Source organism: Alexandromys fortis, unplaced genomic scaffold (assembly GCF_014885135.2).
Source record: "Alexandromys fortis isolate MF-2015 unplaced genomic scaffold, M_Fortis_MF-2015_v1.1 scaffold_11, whole genome shotgun sequence".
Classification (NCBI taxonomy): Eukaryota; Metazoa; Chordata; class Mammalia; order Rodentia; family Cricetidae; genus Alexandromys; species Alexandromys fortis.
This window is the reverse complement of record NW_026067912.1, coordinates 11250409-11271806: the sequence shown is the minus strand read 5'-3', so window position 1 is coordinate 11271806 and position 21398 is coordinate 11250409. Positions and strand designations below refer to the sequence as shown.

Sequence of the window (21398 nt, the reverse complement as noted above, 5' to 3'; positions counted from 1 at the left end):
GAGAAAGAGGCTGGCCAACAGCTTCTTAGTAACTTCCATTAGTACTTTTTTGATAGATGTTAGGAGAATTATCTACTTCATTTGTCCCTTATTACCGCCCAGCAAAGGACTGTTGTTGACATTAGTCAGACATTGCACATAGAGTTCAAGGACACTGGTTCAGAGTGCTCTTTGGCTCCCTTCTGAACCCTGCTCTTTCCTAGCCCCCCACAGTGCTGCTCCCGTCCTTTTCTCCCATCTTCTCTGCAGCTGGAGGCATTCCCCCAAAGCAAATACTGATCCAGTGCCTACTTTTCGTAGCCTCAACCCAAGCTGAGGGCAGGACCGCATTCTGTTTGTCTTCAGAGCTCCCCGTCCATGACCACAGCGTTACCACTCTCTTTGCTCTTGACTCTCAGTTTGGCTTCGGGTTTCTTCCACCCACGATAGACAATAACCTGGGTTTAAAAGCCAAATAGACACTCTGTCCCTTAAAGCTGTCTTTGCCGGGGTATTCTGTGAGAGCAATGACTATGAAGCTAGGACCGCATTCTCTGCTGCAGCCATGGCGCCCCTCAGCCGCCATTTTGTTTTTAACACCACTGTTCTCTGCTGCCAAACTCCTATGCCGTCTTCAAAGCCCAACGCAAACATTGCATCTTCCACTCAGCTTTTACAAGTCTCGTATATAAAGATGGTTCTGTTCTAGGAGACTCTTGTGTAGCACCGACTCGTGTTGCCCTGCTCAGCTTAGTCAGTCTTCCTTGGCCGCTGAACCATTAGGTCCCCAGTTCTCTCATTTGTCTGTCTTGTTTTCCCTGCGTGCAACACTTTCCAAACAGAACCTTCCTCAGTTGGGGTTGGCAGTGTCCAGTAGAATTGCCACTTGCCGTGCAGAGCTATTGAGGACTTAAGATGTGTCCAGTATAGCCAAGGGCTGGATTAGAGATTTTATTTCATTTCAGTTAAGTAGCCACACGTGGTCAGTGGATAGTGTGTTGGACAGCTCAGAGAGCTGTTGATCAAAGAGTCCCGAGGAATGAATGGAAAACAACAATTGTAACAAGCACCATGTGGGAGTGCATTGTTGCCAAAAGGCATTCTGGGTTTGATTTGATGTGGGAAGGCCGGTCAGGGAGAGCATTCCTGAGGTGGTGATGGCGGAGGAAGGGTCTGACGTAAAAGTGTGAGGGTGGAAGTAAGCACATAGCCCATGCAAATGGCCTGTGGTCAAAAGGAGCGTGGCTTGCCAGCAGACCTCCAGGACAGTCCAGGAGCAAACATGGCTCCCCTGCTCCTCCCGTATTCACTGAAACGTCAAAAGTGTTTCCCACTCAGCTGTGCAGTTGGTCGGTTTGGTAGGTTTGGTAAAGTTTCGGGTTTGTCTAAGACACTCCACACTGAAGCTTCACTTTCTTTACAAAACGCTTTTCCGAAGAACCAGGAAACTGGAATATTGGTCCCTTCCATCTCCAGGAAGGAATCTTGGAATTTTTGTTTTAAGCATCCATTCTTGCCATGTGACTTGGCTGGTGCGATCTTCCGTGTTTTAGGACTGTGGGTGGCGTTCTGGGTATATTCTGAAAGAGCTGTGCCCTCAGAAGGCACAGAAGCTGGCCCCTCCCTTCAGAACCATGTTCCATCCACCAGGCTCATCCATTCAGCCAACTTGTTTAGTGCCCTCAGCAAACAGAGGCATTGTGGGATGTGGTCATTCAGTAGAGAAAAAAAAATACTGTACTGCCTCTGGCTTCAGGGAACTTGCACAGAGGTTCTCAGGCAGCTGGACCACCAGTTCTCATCTACCACAGCTCCAGTGTTGAAGGTCTGGTGTCTTGTTCTCCTGGATCCCTGCAAAATTCAAACATGAGTTTTCCAAAACACCCAATACTGGTGCCCTAACCTCAGAGTTGAGCCCAGAGTTGCCAGATACTCTTGCTATGAGCTGACCATAGCTTCGTGTATTCTCTCAAGGAACTCTTCCCCTACTGACAGGTGGAGAGCATGTGCATTCTTCAGAACGCCAAGGTCTTTTAATAAAAAGAAATACATACTTTCTTGTTTACAACGAGCTTGTCCCCACACCAGTTTCCCTTACTCCCTGGGCTCACAAAAGAGCTCAAGCAAGGTTTAGTTCCCCAGATCTGGTAGAATGGTAAGAAACCCAATTAAAACAAAACAAAACAAAGAAACAACAACAACAAAAAAAAACTACTCAAGTTCTCATCCAAAGAAGTTGTCACTGAAGAATGGAAGCCAGATGTTATTTTAGTGAGGAATAACTATGTGGCCATGCTGTAGATTGAACCTGGGGTCTCCTCGGATGGTTTCCACGTGCTACGGTAGCTGGATTCCCAGGTAATGGTGTTTTTTTTCTGGGACACAATGCTTAGATGGTTAAGGAACAGTTAATGTCCAAGCCACACCGCTTGCCACAGCTGTCCTCACAACGGTAAATCAGATGTAGACCATTGCAGTGAGCTGCAGTAGACTGAGTTCAGGGTGGGAGGCACAAGCCATTGTCAGAAAAGGAAAAGGACAGATCCCGACTGAGCTGCCTCCAGCTCCTCTGTGAGGGATCTGCTTTTGTTGGGAGCCCTCCCGTCTTCCCAGTAGCATACTTCAGATAACCATCTGCGAATTAAAGATGAAATCCGGCCTTGGAGTGAAGAGTGGCCCTTTGGGGGTTAGCATTACAGCCTGCTCTACCCCAAGGCTGATTCAATGGCAAGCTTTTGGGCCAAAGGAAGTGTTTTCTCTAATTGGCTAAATCTCCATAGGAAGGCCACTGAGCCTGCTACTGCTTCCGTCAGGGCGGTTCTCAGCTCTCAGATTTTTTCTCACACTTTTCAAGTTTTGGATACGATCCATTGTTCACTGGCCTTTGAAACATAGCATGCTGGTATCAGAACTTCCTTAGAGGGCAGAGAAAAATGAGAGAAGAGACAGGTGATGGAACTTAAAGGGTCAGTGGGGACCAAAGCAGAGATGAACCCAGGGGCAGAGGCAGCAGTGTCGTCCTGGAGAAGGGGTGGATCTCAAGAGTGAGTTAGGCAAATTTGCACAGGTGTTCTGCCCCAGGCTGGGGACCTGGCTTACAGGAAAAGTTGGACAAGACTAACCATGAAGATCCTTGGGGAGCTGCCCAGCCAAGAGCCTAATTCCATGCACTTGAAATGCTTCTAGGAAAAGGCCTATACCTACCTGTGAGGAAGGGTGCTGAGGTGCCCCCCGCCCCGTGGAAACTAAGGACAATAACAGTAGATCCTTTCCCCCTCATTTTCAGCAAATTTTAAAAGTAACTTTTTTGTTAAAATAAATAAAAACATTACACATCAAAATTAAACTGTCCCAATGTCTATACAACTCACCAAATTTCTCTATGGTTAGAGTAATCATTTGGGGTAGAAGCTGTGGAGATTCACATTGAATTTTACACTCTTAGTATCAAATGTATTTTATGAACTTATTCAGCATCCCCTCAAAAAATCCACAATGGAATTAGAACTAGATAGAAATAAAGAAACATTAGTTTTATACCCTCTTTCTTAATTCATGTCTACCACCTGCATTCAGCTTTTCTTTGTCCCCTTATAATTAGACTTTCTTGTTTTCTCTGCATGTTACAGTGAACCCACACGTACATGTATTTAGTCAATGGTTCTCAATCTATGGGTCGTGACCCTTGAGGGGTAGCCTGACCCTTCCTCAGTGGTCACCCTAGACCATCAGAAAACATAAATATTTGTACTATGAATTGTATCATATTGTAACAATATTGCAGCTATGATGTATCAGTAAAAATAGTTTTATGGTTGGGGTCAGCACAACATGAGGAGTTGTATTATAGGGTATAAACACACACACACACAAACACACACACACATGTATGTACACACATGTTAAGTCTGGAGCCATACAGGCTAGATTCCACACTCGAGAGAGAACATGCAATGTGGAGATTCTTCTTTCTCTGAATGTGTGGCCGATTAATTTTATACATTCCATGTCTGTCCATTTTAAAGTTGAAATAGATTAATGATTATAACACCTTTAAAAGACTAGTGCTCGGCAATATGGTTACTATGTTTATTATTTAGACATGAAGAAACAAGAAAAGACAGTTCCCTGTCCGTGAATATGAACTTAGAGTTTGTAAACAAGAGAAGCTTGGCGTTTGCACCATTCTTCGATTCACACTCATTCACACTTGCCTTCTTTACTCAAACACCATTGGTGGACAAGGCACTCTTCCAAAGCCAGAGATGATGGAGAGCTGGAAATGGCAAACCGTAGCCTGGGAGACAAACTATTGTTTAAATAAAGTTTTATTCAAACTCAGCCGTGCTTATTTGTTTACGGCTGCTTTCATGCTTCATGGTCAAAGCTGAGTAGTTGTGACTGACAGCGCAGAGCCTGCAAAGCCTGAAGCGATTACTGTCTGGCTCTTTACGGAAAATGTTTGCTGGCAACACCAATAAGCTTTAGGGGGAAGAAAAGAGGATTGAGAGCCCAGAGAAATGTCTGGTGGCCATTTTACACAAGGCGCTCTTTCAGCCAAGACCTAACTAGTGGATGAAATAGAGGAGAGGAGAATGTTCCAGACAGAGGGGACAATATTTGTAACCTCAAAGAAGTGATAAGACAGGGGAAGAATAAGAGCTGAGTAAAATTCCCCAAGGCTGGGAGCAGAGGACAGATGGCATAGAACTTAGCAAATTCTAGGTTTTAAGGGAGCTATTGAAGGAGGTTTAGGAGGAAATTAACATAATTATAGGGGGCTATCAATATAGGATTGAAGGTATGACTTTAAGAGTTGAGAGAGAGGCCGAGAAGTGGATTGGAGGTGAGGAGACCAGTGGAGTCCATTTCTGCAACACAGAAGCAGCCGGGACCAGGTGTGACAGTGGAATTAGGAGAAAGGGGTGGTTTGGAGACATGACAAGAGGCCATGCTCCAAGCATCTGTCGATGGGGCACACGGCAATGTCACAAAGAATGGAGTGGAGCCTTCTGCTGTGGGAGAACTGAGGATAGACGAGGTGACCATGCCCGTCCTGATGTAGGGTGGGGTAGTCACAAGGATAAGTTGGTTGGTTGTTTTCCCAGCTGCATGTTCCCTCACTCCACTACTTTAATACCACATAAGATTCCTTATTAAGTGTTGGGTGCTACATAGGCTCTTAAGCCCATCCACTTACCGCCCCCCCCCCCCCCCCAATCCTGACTTCCACTGAAATTGGCTCCCTTTCCCCATTGGATTTCATTGCTCTTCTCGGGCTCCTGTGATCTCACGAGCCTCTCCTCAGTTTCCCAGTCTAGCTAGGCTGTTCTTAGTTTCTCCTTGGGGATTCCTGGATTCTCTTCTTCCCATCCCTCACCGCGTTCAGGCTCTGGAGGAATCTTTTCTAACCACCGCCTCTAAGAGTACCTACCTGGGGCCAGTCATTGGGCACCCACTGTCTCCTGCATGACTGGGGAACAATCTACATTCTCTGTCTCCTCCCTTTTGATGGATGCTCCATGTCTTGGCTGATGCCACCTCCTGGAACCTTCTTCACCTTTTGCTTGCCTTTTCTTTATCTTACTGTTATGCCGACTGCCCTATGATAGGTATTTCATGCACCACGGTTTCGTTTATTTATCAGATCTGTGTTATGCCGCACTCTGGTCACTGTTTTTGAAGCTGAAGATAATAGTCAGAATAGAACATATCATACCCATGTGGACCTTACAGTCTACTGGAATATGAGAAATAGTACTTGTAATAATTGGGTAGCCAGGGAAGCAGGGGAGTGGGTCAAAGATGGCCGGGCTGCATCTGTAGTTACAATGAGTGGAAAAGGAAGGTTCCTTGGAGAAAAGGAAGTTTGAGCAGATTTCTGAATGAGGTGATGATGCCATCTATTGTAATATAAGAGGGATGCTGGTGACCTGGAAGAGAAAGCAGGAAAGTTACCCAGAGGAGGTGCAGAAAGTCACAGCATGCAAGAGTGATGAGATAAAGTAGGGAGAGTTCTGGAATAGAGATGGGTAGATCATGTTGGGATGCCTGCTAAGAATTTTGGTCCTTACTCCAAGTAAACCGAGAGTCACTGGGGATTTCGAGCAAAGTAATAATGTGTTTAACATGGTTTGGGGACAGTTGCTGTAGCAACTCGTGGAAAATGGGATGTAGGAGATAAGAATAGAAGAGAAATCCGTAAGACAGCTATCGCCCCCGCCTCCCATTTCTCTCCTACGCTAGAATTGGTGTGGTCTTCCTTCTAGCCAAGCATCCTACAAGCTTCAGTGGCTCATGAAATACGTGTTCTTTTTCCTTGCATATGGGTCATGGGTTGGTTGGGTGTGGCTGGTCCCAGTTGGCCTCACGGGGTGCAAGTTGTAGATTAGGTCTAGAGAGGGGAATGTTCTGATGTCAAAGAGAAGAGATCATGTCAAGTTATACAAACACATTTGAAACCTCTGCTCACACCAGTCTTCTATTGACCATGTCAAGTTTGATGATAGATCTCAGCATCACTGAGACAAGGATATATGTATGCAAAAGACACATGGGACAAAAAGCCTTGAGTGCACAATTCTATGGGAGGGAGGAAGGGGGAGGATTGAACAGTGGACCCTTTCTTCACGTCAGTGTTCTGTGTCCGTGTTCCCATTTCGTGTTCTACCACATCCTGTCTTATCTCATGTTTCTCTTCATCCATCCTTGGCTCAGGTCCTTTTACCTCACATCCTAACTCACATCTCACACACTGATGTCCGTCCTCTCTGTCCTCTGTAACCCAGACTTTCTTGGTTGCTCCATTTCCCAGCACATCCCAACAGGTTTCTTTTTACCATATGGCTTGTTCATCTCACATATATCTAGGAAGCTTCAGTGATCAGCCGTTAAGCAACACAAAATTTTGTATATGTCACTATTGTCTGTACCTTCTTCATTGACAGTGCCCATCTGTGTGGCACTTGACTTTACGTCAGCTTCATTTTTTGTCTTTTTGAAAAAGGTATGCATTTTCAAACACGTAAGCACAGAGACGTGTGTGTGCGTTTCTTGCCCTTTGAAATCTTCAGGGATATGACCACTGCATTTCTGGACCCTGGCTTCTCACCTTCTTCCCACCCATTTAGTCTTCCTCTTGTATTAGTCAGGGCTCTTTAAAGAAATAGAACTGATATTAATAGTAAGCATACATAAACACACATGCACACACGAAGAGAGTTCATTCACATACAGACACACAGAGAAAATTTATTGGAGTGGCTTATAGGCTGTGGCTAGTCTGTCGATGGCTGTCTCTCAAAGGAAAGGCCAGAAATCCAGTAGTTTTTCGTTCCATATGGCTGGATGTTTCAGCTGGTCTTCAGTCTACACTGGAATCCTGAGGAATAGGTTCTAATGCCAGCAAAGGAATGTTTCAGGCAGCAGGATAGATGAATTGGCATTCAGAGTGAGGGCAAGCAGAGAGAAAGCAAGAACTCCTTCTGCTAGGTCTTTTTATGTGCACTACCACTGGAAGGGATGGCCTAGATTTAGGGTGGGTCTTCTCATCTCAGACAATCCAATGAAGAACACTCACAGACATGTCTAGCTCCTTGGGTTTTAGTTGATACCAGATATAGTCACGCTAGCAACCAATGCTAATCATCACACGTCTGGTCTCTTCAGGTCCTGGTAGGCCTCTCACTATGTGTGTATGGTCATCAGAAATCGTTTCAGTGTGGCTTTATCCTCATCATCCTCTGAGCCGGGAAGACTCTACCCTTTGTTCCTTTTCCTGTCCTTTAACAATAGCCTCCTTTCTGAGTCCCTTCACTTCCAGTTAGCCTTACCTTTTTTTTCTTGGCTTTTACTATACAAACCATTGCCTGATTTTACAATTTGCCTTGTAATCTGTATTTGTTGATCTTATCATTTTGGGTCTCAGGTACTCCAAGATCCTTCTCATTCAGCCCATAAGTGTTCTTTGCCTTCTGTAGATAAAAGTGGTCTTCTTTACGGGTCATTTTATCTTAATGTTTTTGTTCACCTACTTCTCTCATATTTCTCCATTTTCTATTTCTTGTTTTATCCCTCCTTTCCTTTCCAGATGTTACTCAAATATTGCCTCCTCCATGAAGTCATCAGCAGGAATTCTCAGTCTTTTTGGACAACATGAAGTTGTCTTCTATATTATTGGGTCTCATTGATACTTATCTTGGGATGCATGAGGCCCGTGGGCCATAGATGGGACATTTCTCTTCTCAGTTTCCTGGATTCCCTTCTTAACTTACATCACATGTGCCCTTGCTCTTCTCACCAAACTGCAAGTCCCTTTGGAAAGCAATATTGCTGGATTTGGTGTCTCAGAGCATGACACTGAATAGGTACTCAATAAATATTCTTTCTTATTTGGTATACAATTGAGTTATTTGAGCTTTGCTGTTCAACAGGGGTATAGGTTCTCTGAGGGTAGATCTTGTCATCTCTCTCTCTCTTTTTCTTTCCACATTGTTTGTGCGATGAAACATAGGCGCTTGATACATTTCCAGCAAAATGTGTTACATGAGCCTTTTAACCCTTCCAGACGACTGTAACAGAATCTCATGGTCTGAGTGACTTATAAACCACAGAAGGTTCTTTCTCATCATTCTGAAGGCTAGGCAGCAGGGTAGTTGACTGGAGGGGACATGCTCTCTGTTCATAGATGGTGACATCTAGTTGCTTGTGGTCTGGATTTTTTTTTTTGTTTTGTTTCTTTTTTGTTTTGTTTCCTTTTTCGAGACAGGGTTTCTCTGTGTAGCTTTGAAGCCTGTTCTAGCACTAGCTCTGTAGACCAAGCTGTCTCTGCCTCCCCAGTGCTGGCATTATAGGTGTGTGTCACCCCCTCCAGAGTGGTCTGTTTTAATAAGGACACAAATCCTATCATGAGTGCTTCACCCTCACGAAGAACAATTTCTCAGAGACCCCTCCTTCTAATACCCTCACCTTTGGAAGTTAGGGTTTCGGTGTATGAGTTTGGAGGAACACAGACATTCACATTATACGAAACAGCAAACTCAGGAGGTGGCTGTGGAGAACAGTGCGAAGTGCTGCCAGTTCGACAGGCTAGTCCTTTTAAACCCTTACAGGTCTGGAACACCACAAAAACACATCATGATTTTGAAGACTGAAGGCAAATAACGTGTTTTGAGAACCCTTTACCGTTGTCCATAACTGAAAAGACGTATTTTATGTGAGACAGCTAGCTATGCCCATTGTACACCAGCCTTCCCTCTCAGGAATGGTGCTGAGTTGTCTTCTGGCACCTCCGTAGTTTATGGTGGTGGTGGTGGTGGTGGAGGTGGTGGTGGTGGAGTTGGTGGAGGAGGAGGTGGTGGTGGTGGTGGAGATGGAGGTGGTGGAGGAGGAGGAGGAGGAGGTGGTGGTGGTGAAGGTGGAGGTGATGGAGGAGGAGGAGGAGGAGGAAGAGGAGGAGGAGGAGGAGGAGGAGGAGGAGGAGGAGGAGGAGGTGGTGGTGGTGGTGGTGGTGGTGGTTTGGTATGTAAAACAGACCAGGAGAGACAGTGGTCCAGAGGCCAACACACCTGGAATCTATTTATGAGGATCACTGGTACAGGCCGCAGCTTGGGCCATTCATTTATTTCTCACTAAGTGAACATCTGGGATTCAGTTTGGGACGCCAACAAGTTTGGATGGGAACTTGAAGCTGTGGTTGGGATGTGGACTGCTCGGCAGAGGGGTGGTGGTGAGGAGGGTGAGCCGTGCTCTTCAACTGTTCAAACAGAGCAGCCAGTTGGTTGAGAAACCCTTCACACACTGGAGAAACAGGACAAAGGGAGGGGTGTGGTGTCAGGAAGATTCAGTTGCATCAGTGTATCCATGCCCCTTTCCCCTTCCCACCCGGTTCCCTTCCCATCCTGCACTTCTAATAATATCCAGGTATTTCCCTTTTCTAGGAATAAAATAATAAGAGAAATTCTTGGACTTGGCCCAGGGAGGAAACGCTGCGAGAAAGTAAAGCTCTAATTAGTTATAGATGAGATTTGGTCCCAGATAATTGCTCCGCATTCTTGGGCTCGTGCCTTAGAGGCCTTAAGATCTTTATTTTTCTCCGTTGCTAGGCTCGTAGATATCTCTCTAAACGCCTGGCTAAACACAGGGCCTTACTCCGTAATTAACAGATCTGCGAGGCCGAGAGTGTTTGGAAGAAAAACGAAAGAGAAGTTTGTCATTCACAAGCGAGGAATGTTGGAATCTTGGCTGTCAGGGCTTTCCCCGCCCCCCCCTTCTTCTAACTTTGAACTTACTCAGAACAAAAAGAAAAGACCAGTGGGTTCAAACGGGATCATTTGAAGCAGTACAGTTCGGGAAATTTTCTGCTGAGTTGCACCTGCCCTTCCTGACATCAGCCGGCTATAGTATTTCTCTTTCAATTTACATCTGTCAGTCTCCTACCTGTGTGGGTTGAAAGGGTTTGAGGCCCCCAAGAAAGGGCCTAGAATAACCCAGAGAGGATGTGGAGTCTGTGGCGGCCCGTGCACATGTCATCGTGTGTAGGACCAGCTTTCTTATGTTCTTTGAAGGATTTTTTTTTTCAGTGCAAAGACATTCCTCGAACTGCCCAAAGTGTTTTCCTCTTAATTTCTAGTAGAAATGACTTGACATCAACCGCAGGCTGTCCGTGGCTCGCTTAGGTCTCAGTGGAGTGACCTTTCTGCAGAGCAGTGCTAAGTTCAAGGAATTCTGTCTCCCTTTGCGGCCCCCAACATGATGCTTTTGTATTTATTATGGTCAGGCATCACATGTATACACATGCACACGCAAGCATGCGCGTGCATACACATACACACACTTCAACGTTTGGCCTCTGTGGGCTATCTGACATTCCTCTTCTGCATCTCTCACTGTTTGCTGTTTAGAAACCTCTCCCTGGCAATGTCTTATCTGGTATAGACCTAAACTCGCACCCTCCCCAATCCCTGTTCAAGTGCTGACCTCAGCCATACAGCTCAAAAGATTTAACCGTATCTCCAAACTCTTAGTGTGCTCTTGCCAGCATGACATTGTTTCATCTGTCTTGTGAGTGTGACCCTCTGGTGACTTGGTTGTGGCTAGGATGACTGGCCAGTGAGCCCTAGGGAATCTGCCTGTCTTTCCCTCACTAACACTGAGATTACAGACACGTGCCAGCCTTGCTTGGCTTTTATGAGGGTACTGGGACTCCAGACTCATGTCCTCGTGTCTGCACACCAGGGACTTTACTGACCGAGCCATCTCTCCAGCCCTTGAGGTCATTGTTATACCCACCAGCCAGCCAACCAACTGACCAGCCAACAAGCATGCATCGAGCACCTGCTAGTTGCTAGAAATCATTTCCAGTGCAAAATAAACAATCTCTGTGTTCATGGCATTTAACATTTGATAGCAAGGGTCATGATTGCTGTTCTTTAAGAGACAAAGGCATGGGGAGGTTAAATTGTGAGCTTGGCTTAGAATCCAAGTGCCGTCTTTTTCAGATCTGTTTGTTTGTTTGTTTGTTGCTTTGTATTCAAGACGGACTTTCCCTGCATAGCTCTGGCTGCTCTGGAACTTGCTCTGTAGACCAGGTTGGCCTCAGAGATCTGACTGCTTCTGTCTCCCGAGTGCTGGATTTAAGGTGTGCAGCACCACTTTGGGCTCCCCCACCCCCATGTTAGACTGAGGATGGTAAGATCAGTCTTAGGAGGCATGCAATTGATGATTCTGTTGATGGAGGAGAGGTCAAGGGTGGAGCTGAGCCATCTGCTACAGCTCTTCTAAGCCTGGCCTCATGTTCTCAGTGCCCTGAGAGGGCCTACATGATTCTTGTCCCTGTGCCGCCTCTCTCTTCCGTCACCCAGCCCCGGTTTCATGGCTGTCACTACTGTCATTTGAACTACCTCCCAATCCCTGTCCTTCTGTCTTCTTCTATCATCCTCACTTGGAAAAACCTGAACCCCGGCCAAATCCAATCTGCTGCTGTTTGTACTCTTTCAGAAATGGGACTTTTATGCTACTAAGCTAAAACATCTATGTGGACAGATCGCAGCTATTCCATCGCTGGCCACAAGTGGCCATTTGCTGCTGCCCGCCCATCTCCCACCCCTTCCTAGACAGCTGTTTCTCACTTTCTCTTCTCAGTCATCAAACACCTCCTTCCCCTCCTCCATCTCTGCTCGGAATCTGGTTTCCTCTTCACGAGGAGAAAACAGAAGTGGCTGCAAGAGACTTCCAGAGGCTCCCGAGCCTCTACTTGTTCTCTCTCTCTCTCTCTCTCTCTCTCTCTCTCTCTCTCTCTCTCTCTCCCTCCCTCCCTCCCTCCCTCCCTCCCTCCCTCCCTCTCTCTCTCTCTTCCCTGCTAGTGCTCCAGCTGACCCATCCTTGTCCCTGTCACCGTTCAGGGCCTTCCCTTTGCACTGAGTTTTCCTCATCACCTACATAGAAGTCTCCCTTTCTCCCCATGCAGCAAGTGGTGGCGGTGTGTGTCTGTAATCTCGGCACTCAGAAATGAGGCGCAAGGGTCATAAGTGTAAAGCTAGCACAGCTCCGAGAAAGTCCCTGCCGCTTCTGTATCCATGGCTCTCTAACTTCCTAATGCTGTGACCCTTTAATACAGTTCCTCATATTGTGTTGACCCCCAACCATAAAATGATTCCATTGCTACTTTATAACTGTAATTTTACTATGGTTATGAATCATAATGCAAATATCTGATGCGCATGCTATGCGATATGTGACCGCCCCCCCCCCCCAAGCATGTCTTGACCCACAGGTTGAGAATCACTGCTTTATTAGCATCAGCTCATAAAGTTGATTGTTTGGGATCATACCCATTTGCATGTAAACGTGTCACTGTTTTCTCCATCTGAAAAAAGAATAAAACAGTCAAACCTCTTTCTTGGTTCTCTATCACCTCCTGTCAACCTGCCACAGAAAATGTCTTAATGTTATTTCATCTCTTTATTTTCTCCTCCCACTCTTTTCTTGAGCCACTCCAGCTCAGAGCTCCTGGCCATCTCTGGGCCAAGCCTTGATCTCAAGTCTCCAGTGAGCTCCGTTACTGATGAGACCAGTGCTCTCCTCCTTTCTCTCTAGACCTCCCCTTTCTGCCCCTTCCTTCCTTGGAACTCTGTCTTCACTTGGCCCTACAACTCTATGTGTTTCTCCCCACAACCCACGGGCCTATATCCTTGTCATCCAGTCCCTGAGGGATGGTGGAGCCCAGACATCTGCCATCTTACATCCTCGACCATGAAGACCAAATCCAGATTCATGACCTTAAATGCCACTTTCCCTCTGAATCTTAGCCCCCAAACCCAGGTCTGTATATGTGGCTATCTATGCAGCATTTATGCTTGGACAGGCACAGGCAGATGTAACTGATGACATTTAAATCTGCTCCCTGTCTCCACCCTTCTCTTGTTGTAATACGAGCAGCGGGCTGCATCCCCGGCACCCGGCCTCCTGCATGGCTAGCTTATGCCCCGAAATAACAACACACAAACTGTATTCATTTAAACACTGCCTGGCCCATCCCTATTAATATGTGTAGCACCCCAAGGTGCTCTTACCAGGAAGATTATAGCCTACATCCATCCTGGGTTGGAGCTTCATCGCGTCTGCACTGGAGAGCAGCGCCTGGCATCTGAGCTCACTTCCTCTTCCTCCCAGCATTCTGTTCTGTTTACTCCACCCACCTAAAGGCTGGCCTATCAAATGGGCCAAGGCAGTTCCTTTATTAGCCAATAACCTTCCTCCATCATTCTCTCCTCGCCATCTTCCGCAATTGGGAAATCTAAGTTCCAAAGTATCTAATGTTCTGCCTTCATCTCTCTTCTGATGACCTCTGCTTCATTGGTGCATCTCTCCCTCCCACCCCCCCCAGATAATTTCTAGAGCTTGGCCACTTACCATCTCCACAGCTGCCACCCTAGGATCAGGGAGAAGAGCATTTCCAAAGAGCGGAGCAGCCTGCTCAGTACCACGAGGCAGGGCAGTCTGCACCTTGGTAGTTTCTCAGAAGGGATTCAGAGGAGAGACCTGAGCCCAGGAAAGCCTCCTAGTGCATTGGCCCATTGTGAGATGTGGGGTACAGAAGTCACTGGGAAGATCTGAGGGCCATTTCCACATGACCTGACTGCCTAGAATTTATCTCCTTGTGTATTTGTGGCTGTGTCTTCATAAGAATGTATATGTGCTCTCTCTACCTGTGTTTTTCTGGAGTCCGAACCTTTAGCTGCTTATAATAACTCCACATACAACCTTTTGGGGCTTCCAGAGAGTCCAGAGATCTCTTCTTTCCTGTTTTAAAATGTGTGTGTGTGTCTGTGTGCGTGCACACCCGTGCATGTACATGTGAAAGCCAGAGATGGATGTCAACTGCCTTCCTCTATTTTTCATTACTTTATGTTTGGAAAAGGCGAAGGAGTGTCATTTTGTTTTTTTTGAGACAGGATATCACAATAACCTGCAGCCTACTCCTCAGGTAGACTGGCTGACTAGTGCTCCTGGGATCTGCCATTCTCTGCAGCCCCAGTGTGGGGTCACAGACATATACCATTATGTTTGCCTTGTTACATGGATGCTATGGACCTGAATTCAGGTCTTCATGCTTATACAAGCATTTTCCCTACTGAGCCATCTCCCCAGACCCACAGTGCTCTTGGCTTTGGTCATTCCTAAAGCCTCCTGCTGACTGCAGCCTCAGTTTCATCTGCATTGGTCTGAGAGGCAGCAATGCTGCAGCCACAGGTTTCTTGGTGCCCATCTCATTCTCTGAAAGCCTATGAGTCTCTACTGCAGTTTCATAGACAGAAACCAGGCCTTTGTGATCTCCTTGCCCTCTTTTCCTCCAGAAATCAGTCTTCTGCATGCATAGGGAGCTGTACCTTGCTGCTAGTTCCCTTTGGGGATTATTGAAGCTGCATCCTGTTACCCAAGCAACAAAATCTTGAATGCAGAATGGCAGAGGGTCCAGGCCACAGACTTGAATGTCCAAGAGTCCTTTGCTTGAGCCTCATTTATGAATTGCGGGATATAGGTTGCATGAATTTACCCAACCTCCCTTGTGTGTCAGCGCTAAAGAGTTGATTAAAAGACTAAGTGGACCATCTATATAAAGTGCCTGGCATGTCTCAGTGCATAGTAAGCAACCTATGTTAACATTTTTTTAAAAGGAACTAATGAATGATTAACAAAAAAAGAAGACAAAGTAATTTTGGTTATTATGAGAAGTCCACACCAGGTATCCATAGCTTTCTGTAGATTCCCAGCTTCCTTTGCAATGAAGATTGGGTCACATGATTAGTTACGGCCAATAGATTAGCAGCAGAAGGTGTATGAGTCACTACGGGGTCAGAGGGTTATGAGCTGGTGTCCTCCCTCCTCCTTTAGGTCCTTCTTCCCTCTCTTTACCCAGTAGTGTTGATGACCACATTTTCCCTGTGGCATCATAGAAGAGGAAAGGAGCTCTTGGGAGTGCAAAAAAAAAGTGTGTAAATTGTTAGTGTGGTGAGATCATGAGGTTCATTTGTTACTGGTTGCTGACCAATACACTCATCTGTGGTGGAAAAATCAGCCTGTACTTCTGAGCTCTTGATGATAATGGTAATAACAGTAGCTGTAACTGCTATCCTTTATTGAGCCCTAGAGAGAGACTGCAAAGCTATTTGCCTTTCGCCCTCTCAGGTATCATGTTAAGGACATGGGTTTGCTATTACACAATAACTCTATTCTTTTTTTTAAATTTTGTTTTTAAAATAATCTCTTTTATGTTCTCATAAACAACTTCAATGATGAAAAGACTGCCTGGAGGCAAGAAATTTAGTCTACAACAGAGTTAATTCTCCTCAGAACTCTGAAAAACAAGTTTTTTTTTAATTGCTCTTAGGTTACTTGAGAGTTGCAAACTAAAAATAACTAATCTTGAAAATTGGCAGAAGCCAACCCAAATGTCATTGAGCACATGCTGAACACGGTGGATGCCAGTGGTTAGTTAACTTCCTTCTAAACCAAGGCAGTCAATTTTGAGTTGGTTCATAATTGCTATTATTAGGAAGAGCCCTCATCCATCACTAAAGCTGTCTACTGCCACTACTATTAAAAAGGGAGCCCAACAGTCTCTCAACTCAAGTGACCCTGTGTGTAGAGGCCATTGGCCAACAGATTCTCAGCCCCCCCCCCCCACGGTTGGTTCAGAATGTGAGTGGCAGACACCCTAGCCAGTCAAAAGTCAGGCTGCATACTGGGTAGGTTTGATAAGGGCAGTTTGCATCAGGAAACTCCATGGAGCAGGATAATAGACTGAATTTGCTGTGTGTGACAGGTGTCAAATCATCTATGCTACAGCAAGCAGCTGGTGGAAGCCACCCTAATCTAGACTCCCTAAAGTTTCATCTTTGCTCCAACTTAGAGTGACGCCTATGAGCTGGGGGGGGGGCGGGGGGGTGCTGGTGCCAGTGTGAAGCTGAGATCTGAGGCTTCTCCAGTGGGTTTTTGCCCTTGCCCTAGAGGTTTCTGTCACCCTTAAGGCTTTCTAGCCTGGACCCTCCCCATCTTTTTCTGTCTTGGAGAACAAAGTAGCGTTGATGCTTTCTGCGTAGACAGGGGGCTGTTTCTGAAAGTGTCATTGGACTGAGAATAACTGCTTGTGACTAAAGCAAGCAGTCCTGGTGACCTTTTGGGGTCAGCACACACAGGCTTGCTTTCTCCAGGGTCTAGCCCAAGACTCCTGGACATTCCACTACCCCCTCCCGGTTTGCGGGTGGTCCTAGAGGTTACCTATCCCGTCCTTCCCCCAGGGAGGCGAACTGGTGAGCCTGACCCCTTCTCATCTTGTACATCTGAGTCTGGAAGCTGAGGCTCTGGAAGCATTTTCTCCACTCAACATGCTCCCCCATACCTAGCTGAGGGAGGCATCCACTTACTTCCTCGGACTCCCCCAAGTGGCCACTCCTGACAGTTGGTTTATGCATCAAATTGAACAAGCCCTTATTAAGGGTCCCTTGTGAGCCTGCTGCTTTTTGTCCTTAGGACACAAAGTATATGTTAGACATATTTCCCACCCTGGGAAGATGAGACTTACATATTAGGCATTGAATCAAGACGGTATATAATGGAGGGCTAAGTTGCCACCATTAGCTACAGGTTTAGCATCGGGCATCTGCCTTCAGATCATATCAGCAGGTTGGCTGTTTGGCTACAGGCAAGGACCTGATCCTTCTTAAACCATTGTATTCCCCACCACCACCAAGAGTCCTGGCCTCCAGGCATTTCTATGGGAATTCAGGGAGAGAATGTGTGCAGAGGTTCTGAACTGTAGCACATCCCCTCTGTTCTCTGCCCCTTCCTTTTCTCTTCCCGTCATTAGCGATTGGTGAGTTCTAAGGGTCAGCTACCCAAGCTTGATCTCAGGAGGCCCCTTTTACTCCATTCATTGCTGCCAATCCCTCAGCCTGTTCACGCCGTTCCTTCCCAAACCCCTGTTGATTACACCTGCCATCTGGCTCCGCATCAGTTCTTGATGATTGCTAACTAAGCCTGTGCTTCACTCCAGAACTCTCCTCACTGCCTCCCCTTAATTGCAGTGTCACCTCCTTCTAGACAGATGACCACTTTCTTGCCCAGTTCTCCAGTTGCTAATTATTTTACATACGTTACCCCAACTTCCTCACAAAAATCAGTACAGGACTGACGCCCAACGTCCCACAGAATTCTGGCATCTAAAGGAATGCACGTCCAAACCTAGAATTCTTTGTTCATAGCTCCTGAAGAGTATTCCATTCATCCTTCCAGTTTGAACTCAAACTCGCTTTGTTTGGATCCTGTCCTTTAACCGGGACTGGCCTAGCTGCTCCTCCTCCATGTTCCTTTAACACCTGTGTTTACAAGGTCATAGAGTAAGTCTCCCCTAACAGCATATGGTCATCTTGAAGAAGGGACTGTGTCTTACTCGTCTTTTCATGATCTTATTCAAAAAGAACTGGAAGCTGGGCAGTGGTGGTTCCTGTCTTTAATCCCAGCACTTGGGAGGCAGTGCTCTGAGTTTGAGGCTAGCCGGGTCTACAGAGGGAGTTCCCGGACAGCCAGGACTACTGAGAGAAACCCTATCTCATAAATATGAAAACAAGCCAAAACAAAACAAAACCCCATGCAGAAAAAAATATAAAGAACTAGAGAGATGTGAGGGCATAGGAAACAAAAGATAGATGATGATGATGGTGATGGTGGTGGTGATGATGGTGGTGGTGGTGATGATGATGTTGATGAATGAGTAGTTGGGTAGATGAATAGTTAAATGAACAGATAGATGGATGGGTATGTGGCTGACTGAAATGGATCAGTTCAACGGGGGTCAAAACTGGTCATATGTTGAATGCATCAAGGTCTTCAACAACCACACAAAACCAAGACTGGGCTTTGTAAAGATTCACAGTTGACGTCGAAACTATGACTGCAACTCAGCAACCAGTGTGCTTTTGGCTTTGATCCATAGGGAAGTTTAGAGGTGCCTCTGGTCATAGAAGAAAAGGGGACACATGCATGAGCCCTATGCTAGCTTGACCTGGCAGCCTCCTGCTGCCCTCCTGCATCCTTGTTGGTTGTGTCAGGTCCATCGAGCTCCACGTTCAGACCATAGTTCATTTTAGCTCAAACTGTGACTAGAGATTGCCACCTCCAGTGCCAGAGTCATCGAAGCAGGTGGCATCAATGCACCAAGGTCAACAGCCACCATCTGCAACTTTCTGGAGAACAGCTTGTTTCTCTCCCTTCGATACTCAAGAAGTCTGATAAGTGGCCTCCTTGCTTGAAGTTTTACTTTCTTTTGAACCAAGCTATCATTCCTACAGAGAGCTTTTAGAGGAAGACCTTTGGTCCATTGTTTCACCAAGGAAAACTGAATAAGTCGTAGAGTGACCTGGAGGTATAATATTAAGCTCCTGATATGGAGAACTGGCGTGTGACCCAACCAAGTGGCAGTGGAAAGGCCTTGGGGCTACTGGGATCAGAGCCCAGCCTGGCCGCCAGGAATCTTCATTCAGGGGTTGAGAAGCAGCCCGGAGAACACAGTTGGCTAAATTAGGTTGTGTTTTTATTTTTGCCCAGCCGTAAATACCGGCAAAGAAATGAAAACTATTCCGTCCCTTTTGGGAGCCTCGGAGTCAAACTGGCTTTATTTTTAGCTGTAGCTCTGGGCTCTGTCTAGGGCTTTTAGCACACTGTGCACCCTGCTCACCGCTGTAAGAGGCAGAGGGCTGGACTTCAGGGGTTTTGCCTAGACCTGAGTGCTGGGTGTCTGGATGGAATTCTTAGCAGACTTCATGCAGCTGTGATGACAAGGGTGGTTTCAGACAGACCGAAAGCAAGACCCAGTTCTTGCCTGAAGGGCCACCAAGAGAGTCCTTTTCAGGCAGGGCCGTGTACTCCGAGCAGGTCAGTGTCTGGTGAGGGTGGAGGAAGTGGCCATGCCATCCTAGATGAAAAGAAACAGAATGAAAAGTGAGGCAAGGGAAAGGGCCAGGCCCTTTCGTTCTGTGGAGGCTTTGAGCCCTCTGGTTCAAGACCTGAAGCCAGCTGACTGTCCGGATGCTGCTACGGCACCCCTGAGAGATGCTGTGGTCTCCGCCTGGCCTGCATCACTGGCTTTGAATCCATTATGTAAGAGACGGGAACAATAACAACCCAGGCCTTAAGCTCCTCCATGAGATTCTGCCAGGGCAGCCTGAAGCACAGCACTTGGTATGCAGGGCAGCAGGTGGGCTCAGCCATTCTCAATCGTGCCGTCATGTGGCATCCAGCCCTTCCACGTGCAGCAGGCCAGTTCTTCCTGCAACACACAGGAGTAGAGTTATTCTGCAGCTGGAAAACCAAGGGTCAAAGGATTCAGTAACTTGTCCTCAGATCTACAGTGAGAATATAATCAATTAAACCTGAACCCAGCACTGGTCAGCCCCAGTCCTAACACCATGCCTTCTATGGGACCAGTGACTTCTGTGTCCTGTGAAAGGACTTATCACTTACCACATAGGAACTACTTACTCTAAGCAGGGGTCTGGTTTTCTCAGCCTTGGGCTTCCCAGTTTCATGGCAGGAGTGTGCAAAGAAGATACCGGAGTGATTTTTTTTTTTCAAGCACAAAGAAGCAAACTCATGGAGACAGACTGTAGAATGGTGTCTATCAGAGCCTGTTAAAAGAGAAAACCGGGGAGTTGTTTAATGGATAGACTCAGCTGTGTGTGATGAACAAGTCCTAGTCGTACAACCAGAAGGATACAGTCCACATTACTGTGCCCCGTGCCTCTGAACTGTGTGCTTAGAAACGGAGAAGACAGCTAATCTCATGTTGTATGACTTTAGCATCATTTTTAAACAATTAGAATAAAGATCACAGTAGTGATCACAGGAGTGAGACCACTGTAGAGGGAGGCCGCAGGTGAGAAGGTTTTTTTTGGTCCATATTCCCAGCCTTTTTGTTCCATCTTCACACTGATCAGAAGCCTCCTCAGCACTATCCCTGGTCCCACCCGTGTGGCACAAACTTTGTCAGGGCCCAGTTGTGTGCTTTTTGAAAGACACTTTATCAGGCGACATCGTGAATGCTTTTCTCCTTCATGCTTGGCCCTTTCTGACCTCCGAGTCCCTGGTCTCCCTGCAGCATTTGTCTATAGGATGGGAGAAGAGAGCAATAGGCAAATCTCCCTGAGAGTCATGTTGTCTTGGAGGACACTTAGGGGAAGAACCGGGCTTAGACTTCACTGCTGAGAAGGTTGGGTGCAGATCCTGGCTTTCTTCTCCGTTTGCCTAGCTCTAACATGGGGGTAACAGCTGTTCCCTGCTACTGCCTTCGGCCTCTGTGAGAAGTTGCAATGCAAACCAGCATGGAAATAGCTAGGGACAGAGTCCCTTCTGATTACCTCGAGAAAGCAGTCCTCATCAATATCACAATAGGGGCTGAGTGTCCTTGGGGAACCTCTACAGTGGTGTTCAGGAGACACTGGACTGTTTTCTGTGTTCATCAGTTTTGAGCCACTGTGACCACAATTCCTGACTTAGATAAGGAAGGAAAGGTTTTTTTTTTTTTTTTTTAATTTGCCTCTTTCAGAGTTTCAGTTCATCATGGCAGGAAAGGCATGGAGGAGAAGCTCACTCGGTGGGAGGAGGGAGGAATTTGCGATTGGTGGACCAGAGAGCAGGGAGAATATTGGAACCTCCAAAGCTCTTTCCTAAATGATATGTTTCTGCCAGCCAGACCCCAGCCCTCTAAGGGCTCTACATAATCTCCAACTAGCCCTAACAGCCGGAGAACCAAGCATGAGCCTGTCAGGTTCTGATCATCAAAGCTCTGTTGGCAGTTGCCCAGTATAGACATCTTTGTATGCCTGAGTTTAACTGCAAGCCATACTTTTTGCCCAGAGTTTGGG

At 46.5% G+C, this 21398-nt stretch overlaps 1 protein-coding gene across 1 annotated transcript in view; it reads left to right on the top strand.

Moving 5' to 3' along the window:
* Nucleotides 1-21398, top strand: part of Slit3 (slit guidance ligand 3) — a 589149-nt gene that overhangs the window by 86751 nt on the left and 481000 nt on the right. The window lies entirely within an intron of this gene.